This window comes from Mastomys coucha, unplaced genomic scaffold (genome assembly GCF_008632895.1).
Source record: "Mastomys coucha isolate ucsf_1 unplaced genomic scaffold, UCSF_Mcou_1 pScaffold21, whole genome shotgun sequence".
Classification (NCBI taxonomy): domain Eukaryota; kingdom Metazoa; phylum Chordata; class Mammalia; order Rodentia; family Muridae; genus Mastomys; species Mastomys coucha.
This window is the reverse complement of record NW_022196904.1, coordinates 160,530,240-160,541,579: the sequence shown is the minus strand read 5'-3', so window position 1 is coordinate 160,541,579 and position 11,340 is coordinate 160,530,240. Positions and strand designations below refer to the sequence as shown.

At 40.5% G+C, this 11,340-nt stretch overlaps 1 long non-coding RNA gene across 1 annotated transcript in view; it reads left to right on the top strand.

Moving 5' to 3' along the window:
- The first annotated feature begins 10,780 nt into the window (after positions 1-10,780).
- The window catches only part of LOC116101136, a 21,168-nt gene continuing 20,608 nt past the window's right edge, over positions 10,781-11,340 (top strand). Inside the window, exon 1 of the long non-coding RNA XR_004122804.1 lies at positions 10,781-11,053. This is a non-coding gene — a long non-coding RNA (uncharacterized LOC116101136). The remainder of the gene's footprint in view (positions 11,054-11,340) is intronic.

Below are 11,340 nucleotides of genomic sequence, written 5' to 3'. Positions count from 1 at the left end.
GGGTGGGCATCAGAAGCTGGAAGAAGCAATGAAGCAATCCCCAAACCCCGAGGCTTCACAGGGAGCTTGACCCTTGCCAACCCCTTGGGAAGCCCAGTCTACAGATTTATGAAAGAATACATTTCTACTGCTATAAGCCATCCAACGTGTGGTACCTTCTAGGGCAATCTAGTAGCTAGTAAACTTATATACTATACAGTGCTTCTCAAACTGAAGTCCAGACAAGTCTTGGACTTTCTTACTCCCCTGTCTGACACACTAAATGCTGCCTGAGAACTGACAGAGTGATTTGTTGGAGGGAGAGAAATCAATTTCTTTATCACTATGTCCCGTTTATTTTCCTATTGAATCGAAGTGCTTCTGTTTACTTCCTTCCTGTCGCCTTCACTTGTTACAGGACAATAATAAAGGATGCAGCAGTCCTAAGGCAGGCTTTGGACTCCATGGCTATAAGAATAGTGGTATCACACACATCCCTCTCAGATGTCAAATCAGCTCTTTCCCGGTACCAGCAGGAAGTGTGCCGGGAACCAACAATGGTACAGCGAGATCAGCTTTAATAAGACTGGAAAAACATGTAAGACAACTATTAATTACTGAAATACACTTGTCTTAAACCTCATGAAAACTTAGGTTGTATGCCTTCACATGTAGTATCAATATAAAAGAATTTTAATCTATATTCACTGAGAAAACTATCCTCCTCTGTTTTAAAATTTTAAGTAAGTGTTAATACATGCCACTTGTGGAAAGTTTTAAACGTTTGGGAAATTGTGTAAATCTCTCTTGGGCTTTCCTATCCCTCTTCATTTTCCAGAATTGACCACTGAGCCTATGTATAACCTTTCAAACTCGCTGCATTTTCGTACCCATTTCCAACAGCTGAGTTCCAACAGCTGTAAGAAAAAGTGATAACCTTACATTAATACTTTCTGTTACCAGCTCTTCACCCCACATACTCTCATTTCAATCTTTATAGTGTGCCCTCATTTGTTTAAACTCTTATGGAGTCTCCAGGAATCAGGTGACTCATAATTTACTGAAAATTCTACTTGTGGATATTTAGTTTTCTAATTTTTCACAACTACAGAAGTAAAGTTGGTTGGTATTGTACATACATATCAAAGCACAAAAATGTTGCCCAAAATACACATTTAGACTCTCTGGACTAAAGGAAATATGCATTTAAGTTTTACCGACTACAGCCAGAATAACATTTTAAAATCTCATCATAGTATATCAATGTCCATTCATCTATAGTCATAGAACTCTGGGTTTTCTTTTCTTTTCCTTTTTTTTTTTTTTTGTTTTGTTTTGTTTTGTTTTTTTGTTTTTTGAGACAGGGTTTCTCTGTGTAGCCCTGGGTGTCCTGGAACTCACTCTGTATACTAGGTTGGCCTTGAACTCAGAAATCCACCTGCCTCTGTCTCCCAAGTGCTAGGATTAAAGGTGTGTGCCACCACTGCCTGGTGTCACAGAACCCTGAATATTATGAATCTTTAGTTTTAGATAATTTTAATCTTAAAACACATTCATCTTTGGCAGCACAGGTATGTAGTATGCATATAGAAAACACTCTGAAAAGAATCCTGATGGAAATAATACGTAATAGCTAAGGGCATACAGTCCGCTGGGTGTCGTTCAAAGGATTTATATCTAGCAATAAAACAAAAATAACACTAATGTCCTCATCATGCTCAGTCATTGGCCAGTGAAGAGCGCATGGAGGGGCTGGGGAAGCGGGGAGAAAAGGCTTTCAGCCTAGAGGCTGCCACAGACATAGCACAAGGAACTGCAGGCCACCTGACCCTACACGCTCACCTCAGTTTCTTAAGCAGAAAAACTGCACAGTTGACAATAAGAGAAGACGTTGTATGGGGACAAAACCGACTGCTGACTCTTCTCATTTGCTGGCCGATCTCCACCCCCATGCATAGCGAAGGAGATCATCAGCTGACAGAGGAAGGGGGTGGCTAGTACTTAACAAATGTTGGCTTTAAAGATAAAAAGTAGAAGAGTGAAGACGCTATCTAGAAGAGGGGGAGGGTAAAGGGACCAAGGACCGACTGTAGTTGATTACTAGGCAGAAATAAAAACCCAACAGAAAGCAAAAATTTGGCACGCGGCTCAACAACAGTGTTGTTGTGGGTTTCTCTCCACCCACACTTGCCAGCTCCACACCCCAGAGTTCAGAAGAAAAAGTTCATCTCTGTCAGGGTTTGGAACTTCCCCAGGTGTGAAAGAGGAAGTGAAATAAAGGGCAAAAGTTGAGAAGGCACGCAGGTTAAACATCTACCATCTACGTCCAAAATCTTTGGGGACTGAAATTGTCACAGATTTGGGGATATTTACTGGTAAATATGACATTTCTTGGAGACAATATCTAAGACTAAGTACAAAATTGACCTATCTTTTAACTAGGACATCGTTTTAAAATTGCACGTCTAATATTTATTAAAAAGCAACATAAATGACAGGATGAGAAAGCATAGTGGAGCTCTTCCTGCTGCCTGTGGATCTAAGTATAGAGCTCTCTGCTACTTCATCAGCATCATGACTGCCTGTGTGCTGCTTGCTCTCTGATATGATAATAATGGACTAAACCTCTGAAACTCAACAGAAACCTTTCTGATATTAACAAGAAGTGCAAGAAGAAATAGAAGAAGAGAAGGAGGAAAAAGAAGAGGATAAAGCAGAAGATGGGAGGAGGAAAAGAAGGAGAAAGAGAAAGAGGAAGAGGGGACCGAGGCAGTCAGGAACTCCACCCAACCAGTGGCACTGGTTCCTTCTGGTCTGGGCCTGTGCCCTGAGCAGACCTTGGGCTTGAACTCTGCAACCAGTCCCACAACACCCAGAGATGAAGCTCCACTTTCAGGCACTCTAACATGCCCAGGACCACAGGATTCCAGGATCCTAGGATTCCAGGAACTTGGTCACACCAGGATCTCAGGGTCCAAGAGGCAGCTTGACTCCCAAGAGCCTTGACACACCAAGGATCTCAGGATCTCAGGATCCCAGAATCACAGAATCACAGAGACAGCTGAACTCTGAGGAGCTCTGACACAACCAGGATCACAGGAAGGACAGGCTCCAGTCAGATATAGCCAGGGCAGGGAGCATTAGAGATAATCAGATGGCGGGAGGCAAGTGTAAGAACATAAGCAACACAAACCAAGGATACTTGGCATCATCAGAACCCAAAACTCCCACCATAGCAAGTCCTAGACACACTATCACACCGGAAAAGCAAGATCCAGATATAAAATCACTTCTCATGATGGTGATAGAGGACTTTAAGAAGGACATAAATAACTTCCTTAATGAAATACAGGAGAACACAGGTAAACTGCTAGAAGCCCTTAAAGAGGAAACACAAAAATCCCTTAAAGAACTACAGGAAAACACAATCAAACAGATGAAGGAAATGAACAAAACCAGCCAAGACCTAAAAATAGAAATAGAAACAATAATGAAATCACAAAGGGAGACAACCCTGGAGTTAGAAAACCTAGGAAAGAGATCATGAGTCATAGATGCAAGCATCACCAACAGAATACAAGAGATAGAAGAGAGAATCTCAGGGGCAGAAGATTCCATAGAAAACATTGACACAACAGTCAAAGAAAATGCAAAAAGCAAAAAGCTTCTAACCCAAAACATCCAGGAAATCCAGGACACAATGAGAAGATGAAACCTAAGGATAATAGGTATAGAAGAGAGTGAAGATCCCCAACTTAAAGGGCCAGTAAATATCTTCAACAAAATTATAGGAGAAAACTTCCCTAACCTAAAGAAAGAGATGCCAATGAACATACAAGAAGCCTACAGAACCCCAAATAGACTGGACCAGAAAAGAAATTCCTCCCATCACATAATAATCAAAACACCAAATGCACTAAACAAAGAAAGACTTTTAAAAGCAGTAAGGGAAAAAGGTCAAGTAACATATAAAGGCAGACCTATCTGAATTACACCAGACATCTCACCAGAGACTATGAAAGCTAGAAGATCCTGGGCAGATGTCATAGAGATCCTAAGAGAACACAAATGTCCAGGCTACTATACCCAGTAAAACTCTCAATTACCATAGACGGGGAAACCAAGACATTCCAAGACAAAGCCAAATTTACACAATATCTTTCCACAAATCCAACCCTACAAAGGAGAATAGATGAAAAACATCAACACAAGGAGGGAAACTACACCCTGGAAAAAGCAAGAAAGTATCTTTCAACAAACCCAAAAGAAGATAGCCACACAGACATAATTCCAACTCTAACAACAAAAGTAACAGGAAGCAACAATCACTTTTCCTTAATATCTCTTAACATCAGTGGACTCAATTCCCCCCAAAAGACATAGACTAACAGACTGGATATGTAAACAGGTCCCAGCATTTTTGCTGCATACAGGAAATGCACCTCAGTGACAAAGGCAGACACTGCCTCAGAGTAAAAGGTTAGAAAACAATTTTCCAAGCAAATGGCCCTAAGAAACAAGCTGGAGTAGCCATTCTAATATTGAATAAAATCAACTTTCAACCAAAAGTTATCAAAAAAGATAAGGAAGGACACTTAATTCTCGTCAAGTATGAAAAACCTTGACAAGTAAAATCTACCAAGATGAACTCTCAATTCTGAACACCTATACTCCAAATGCAAGGGCACCCACATTCGTAAAAGAAACTTTATTAAAGCTCAAAGTATACATCACACCCCATACAATAATAGTGGGAGAGTTCAACACCCCACTCTCATGATCGACAGGTCATGGAACCAGAAACTAAACAGAAACACAATGAAACTAACACAAGTTATAAACCAAATGGATCTAACAGATATTTATAGGACATTTCATCCTAAAACAAAAGGATATACCTTCTTCTCAGCACCTCATAGTACCTTCTCCAAAACTGACCATATAACTGGTCACAAAACAGACCTCAACAGATACAAGATTGAAATAATCCCATGCACCCTGTCAGATCACCACAGTCTAAGGCTGGTTTTTTTTTTCTTTTTTCTTTTTCTTTTTGTTTTTTCTTTTTTTTCTTCCTTTTTTTTTTGTTTTTTTGTTTTTTGTTTTGTTTTGTTTTGTTTTGTTTTGTTTTTCAAGACAGGGTCTCTCTGTGTAGCCCTGACTGTCCTGGAACTCACTCTGTAGACCAGGCTGGCCTCAAATTCAGAAATCCAGCTGTCTCTGCCTCCCAAGTGCTAGGATTAAAGGTGTGTGCCACCACTGCCCAGCAAGGCTGGTCTTAAATACCAACAAAAACAATGGAAAGCATGCATACACATGGAAGCTGAACAACGCTCTACTCAATGATAAGTTGGTCAAGGAAGAAATAATGAAAGAAATTAAAGGCTTCTTAGAACTTAATGAAAATGAAGACACATCATACCAAAACTTATGGGACACAATGAAAGCAGTGGTAAGAGGAAAATTCTTAGCTCTAAGTGCCTCCGAAAAGAAACTGGAGAGAGCTTACACTAGCAGCTTGACAACACACCTGAAAACTCTAGAACAAAAAGAAGCAAATATACCCAAGAGGAGTAGACTGCAGGAAATAATCAAACTTAGGGCTGAAATCAACCAAATAGAAACAAAAAGAACTATAAAAAGAATCAACAAAACCAGGAGCTAGTTCTTTGAGAAAATCAACAAGATAGATAAACCTTTAGCCAGACTAACCAGAGAGCATAGAGACAGTATCCAAATTAATAAAATCAGTAATGAAAAGGGAGACATAACAATGAAATATATCTTAAAATAATTATTCTGTTTGTTGAATATTAACACTTGAAAATATTAAAATCATGTTCTATAAACATCATGGAAATATTATTGAAAATTTTTTTCACTGTGCTTGAAATTAGCATTTTCTTAATGTTTAACTTCAAAGAGTTTTTGCTATTTTGAAATTTTTAAAATATACTTACTGATAAAATAATTTATTTTCTAGAAACACTGATAATCTTTTTTAAGTAAACTGATTGTTAGACAATGTACACATATATAATGCATTTTAAATACTCTCTCACTATGTCAGGTTGTATAATATAGGGGCTGTTGAATATATTTCTTAATGATTCATTTTTAATATTTTATGTTCTTTTACAATGCTTAACTCCCAAAGAATATTTTGTATGTTTTGAAACAATTTAGTATTCAACATTAGATATAGGATCCTCAGTTATGGATAGTATTAAATATTCATTAATGATATTTTTAGGCCATGAAAGGATATGAATGTAAAAGTTGAACAAATTTTTATGTATTATTTGATTCTCAAAATACTCAATATTATTAATATGTTTGGTGTATAAAATACATTTAAATAATAAAAAAAAATTTAAGAAAAAAAAAGAAAAAGAAATCATAGTGGAGCATCTATCCTCATCAGAATACTGGTAATTCTACTTAAACTGAGGACAACCACTTCCTGGATGGATGAATGAATGAATAAATAAATAAATAAATAGATGACAGTTGGCTGTGAAATCAGTTTTTAACAATCTAGAAAAATAGCAATGACATTCAATGTTCTTCCTTAATGCTTCATATGTCTCAACCAGACGCTTTCTGTAGTCTATATTTCTATGCAGGTTTATGTAGGGCAGTGTGGGGCAGTGGTCTCCTCAGGTAACTTAGGGTCAGTCGGTATTTGATTTTGAGTCCTGGAGCCCCTGTGGGCAATTTCTGCTTGCAGGATGTGGAAGGAGCTTGGCCTTAACTCCCAAGTCTTTGGTTCCTGTTTCAGTCACAACCCCTCACAGCTGCCCCTGCAGGAGACATGTGCTCTATCAGGCAGACAATGCCCCAAGCTCCCAGCATTCTAGCTGGACCCTACCCCGAGTCATCTGACCACAGCACAGCCAAACGTGTCACGCCCCATACCACAAAAGGGGCGGCTGCCCCCTCCTCTCTCTCTTGCTCTCCTGCTCTTTGTCTGCACTCCCTCTCTTGCCTTCTTCCTCTCTTGCTTTCTTCCTCTCCTTTTTCTTTTTCTCTCTCTCCTTCCTCCTTTCCTTCTCTCTACTTGACCAGCCTATTTTCTCCTTCCTACATTTATACATTGCCTCCTTTTTTTTTTGGTTTTTCAAGACAGGGTTTCTCTGTGTAGCTCTGGCTATCCTGAAACTCACTCTGTAGACCAGGCTGGCTTCGAATTCAGAAATCCACCTGCCTCTTCCTCCCAAGTGCTGGGATTAAAGGCTTGCGCCACCATTGCCCCGCACATTGCCTCCTTTTTAACTAATGCTCAGTGCAGCCATAGGTCAACACTGAGGAGAGAGAGAGAGCCATTGGCCTCAGCCAGGAGCCCTGCCCTTGGTACAACAAGTTTATATGCTAGGTCAAATAATTTGTTTGAGTTAGCTCTCAAAATGAGTAGAACAATAGATATTCTCTCGGTAAATAATTATTGAGTTGGCCTGAGATATAGCAAGCCCACAGGGCATATCTGAGCTCTTGACAAAGAAGGGCAGTTCTCTCATCTCCTGCTTCTAGTCAAGTGGAGGACAAAAAGGGAAGTCCTCCACTATACCAGTGACAATAATGTGCACATAATTGTAACATTCAATCATGAAAATGTAAAAGACATATTCACAGTGCTGTATTTTATAAAAAGATAGAGAAGCCAGGGATGTGTTTGGTAGAGGCGTGGTAAGGTGTGGGGGAGGGAGTGCCTCTGTAGGCCCAATGTGAAGGCATCCTATCCCCCTGAGGGACCAGCCATAGGATGATATACTATAGAGAGAAAGAGAGGGAGGGAAGGAGGGAGAGAGGGACGAAGAGGGAGAGAGAAGAGGAGTAGAGGCTGGTCATTTGCACTGAGCATGTGGAGGGGGGAAGGAAGGGAGAGAGGGGGGGAAGGAGCAAGAGGATAGAGCAAAAGCAAGAGAGCAAGAAAGAGAGGAAGGGGCCCCTTTTAGACTGAGTCAGGCATAACTGGCTGTTGCCAGGTAACTGTGGGCAGAGTCTAGACTAAATGCCAACATACAGTATTTCATTCTTTATTTTGAAGATAATAAGCACATTATGAAGTAGCCAGTGCCTTGATCAAATACAATCCAAATATCTGTCAAGACACTCTACTGTTTCAGAATAAGAATGATCTTTAAATTGGCCAACTGAAAAAAAGTATTGATGAACATCCATTTAATGTGGAAGACATTCTTAGACACACTCGTACACCACATAGTGTTCCTGTAAAGACAGCGACACATCTTGTAGCAGAGACCTACATATCTGCATAACAAATTTGAAGATGCTTCCTTTCTAGATGAAAGACTATCTTTAACATTAATTTATTGGAATTTAAGCGTGGAAAGTGGTGGGGGCGGGGCTTGTTTTGCGGGATGGGGCGGGACTTGTTTTTAGTGCTGATAGTGGGTTTTGATGTTTTAAGTTTGGGGTTTTTATTTTGATGTTTTAGATTTTTGTTTGTTTGTTTTCTGATTTCTCTGTGATTCCAAAGCCTCTGGCTGTATTTCCACTTTTACTTCCTTTTTGGGGGGAAGGGATGGGGATGGACTGAAGTAGGTCCTGTATTTCCAAAGATTCTAGGAAAATTTTAATCCGCATTGCAGTTTGCAAAGTGATCCTTTAAAAATTAAGAAGTTAGGGCTGGAGAGATGGCCCAACGGTTAAGAGCACTGACTGCTCTTCCAGAGGTCCTGAGTTCAGTTCCTAGCAATCACATGGTGGCTCACAACCATCTGTAATGAGATCCAATGCTGCCTTCTGGTGTGTCTGAAGACATCAACAGTATACCCATATAATGAAATAAATAAATAAATCTTTAAAAAAATTAAGAAGTTAAAATACACATTATTTCTCATAAGGTGTTTGCCGGTGACAGAACTGCTTCAGAAAAAATTCAGCACTTAAGAATAGTTATAAAATTGAAGCAGGAATAGATATAATCCTTTGACAGCTTGGTAGTAGCATTAAATACCTCAGACCCAGTGACTATATTTCTAAAAATGTATCCTAGAGAAATAATCAGTAAAAAAAAGCTTTAAGTGTGTTGATGTTCGTTATGATCTTATCTAAAATATCAAAAACCTTTAAAGCAAAGTAAGTATTCAAAATTGGGGAAATGATGAATGAGTTATGATACTTTATGGTTAGAATGTTATTCAACAACCACAGTTACTTTCACTAAGTGACAAAGCAGAGAACTCCAAGAAGCCGACCCTCTGGGAAAACAATAAGACGGCATAAATGCTGAAAACCACCTCTTGCAGAACTTTGTAAATTAATTGGAGACCTAACGACAGCCGGGAGGCAATCTGAAGAAAGGAGAGATACACCTTGGTGCTGAGATACTGAGACTGGCTGCCCACTTCCGGTAACTATCGCCAGGGAAGGGAAGTGGGCAGTCCTAGTGCAGGTTGCCATCGCCAGGGGCACCAATACAAACCTTATATTCAAACACTGCGGTTGTGTACTCTAAGTCTCTGAGAGCTCCCACAGAGACCTACACAAAGACTCCCTTTTGTTTCCTTGTCTTGGGGCTGGACAGCTGCCCAGGAGCTTTGGATGAAGGGAGTTAAAGGTGTACCACAGGAGCCCGGGGCAAAGAACAACACTGTGGATAAGAAACCAAAGACAGATCTTGAATTCAAAGCCAAGGATTCAAGACAGTTTCCCTTCCAAGTCAAGCGTTTGTTGTTTGCCTTTTTCTGGTTTTGTTTGCAGGGGTTGAGGGGTGTGTGGGGTGGGGGTGGGGGGTGGGGGTTGTTTTGTTGATTTATAGTCTCGCTATACATCCAGGCTACCGTGGGGACTCATTACCTTCCCTCAGCCTCCCAAGTACAGGATTACAGGATTATTCCATCACACTCAGTCTTTATGTGAACTTCTCTATGCTGGGTGTGATTGTTTGCATGACATTGTTTGACCAATGAATGATAGTAGTCATGGGTCCCAGTCTTAAAGTAGTAATGCAACTTGACCTCTTGAATTTGGTGTTCAACAGAGAGAAGAAGGTGCCCCTGATAGCAAGTGGGATTCTGAAGTAGACTGTCTGAAGCAAGTCCAATGGCAGCCAGAAGCACTGGGACAAGCCAAACGGGCTTGCAACATAAACAGAGAAGTTCTAGCTTACCCACAAAGCCACAACCTAGGAAAATAAATGTGTTATTTCTTGTGCTACTGAATTTTAGAGTTATTGGCTGTTGACTCCTTGGTATTAGTGGTAACAGCAGCTGGCTAGTAATATATTATGTTTTCTACTTTTAAACTGACGCACATAGGTGTGAAAATTGACTGGTAGTTTTAATATAATTCTTATATTAATTGTCACTTTCACAATATGCAACACAGGCCCTTTGTTGGCTCAAATAATCAAGTACATCCAAATAGCTCATGCTATTGGACAAAAATACTAGATAAATATGCCATAATGGAGCTGGAGAGAAAATAATATAAAGGCATCAACCGAAACATAAGAACATTCTACCTCTGGACTGAGGAGTGGCTCAGTTAATAAAGAACCTCTTGCACAAGCATGAGGACTTGAATCTGGATCCCTAGCACCGCATAAAAAGCCAGGAGCAAATATGGCAACCTCAGGGCTGGGGAGAGACACTGAAGCTCACAGACGACCCAGACTAGCCAATCAGTGAGCTCCGAAAAATTAGATCAAGAATCATAGAGGAAGACACCTGACATTGACCTCTAGCCTCCAGAAATGCCCACCCACACACACGCATGCGCAAACGCACAAGACCATTCTAAAGCTGTTAAGAACTGGACAAGAATCCGTGGAGCGAGGAAGAAGGCTGGTATTGACTCAAGCAATTTGCCTCAGCAGAAGATTTGGCTGGAGAGCCCCACTCTGAATTCCCTGCCAACTGTCAGAGCCTGCAGTGTTTTCTTTTGTAATCAAATGCTCTGGTTTTCTTATTTCATGTGAACTGTTGATGGTCATGTGCCCGCCCTGCCACACACACCCCTCAGACCTGATGAGCCGGGCAGAGTATCCCAGAGATGCAAAGGAGGTTTCCTGTTAGCACATTGCAGAACCTTCAAAACTCTGTTTCAGGTAAAATTTTCCACCATGGCTTCTCTCTATTGGTTTTTAGAGGGGGTAGAACAGGAAAAATAAACAAATAAAATTTTGTTTTTAACTTAAAGATAATTATTTTTGGAAAGCAGACTTAAGGCTAGGCAAGCTGACAAGGGGGACTCCTGGGGAGCCCCAGGGAGTCACGTTCTCAGCACTGGGACTACAATCACAAACCACCATACCCAGATTATGTATTAGCAGCAACCCCTCCCTGTCCTCTCCCCCATCCCCTCTTCCTCTCCCCCCTCCTCCTCCTCCCCCGT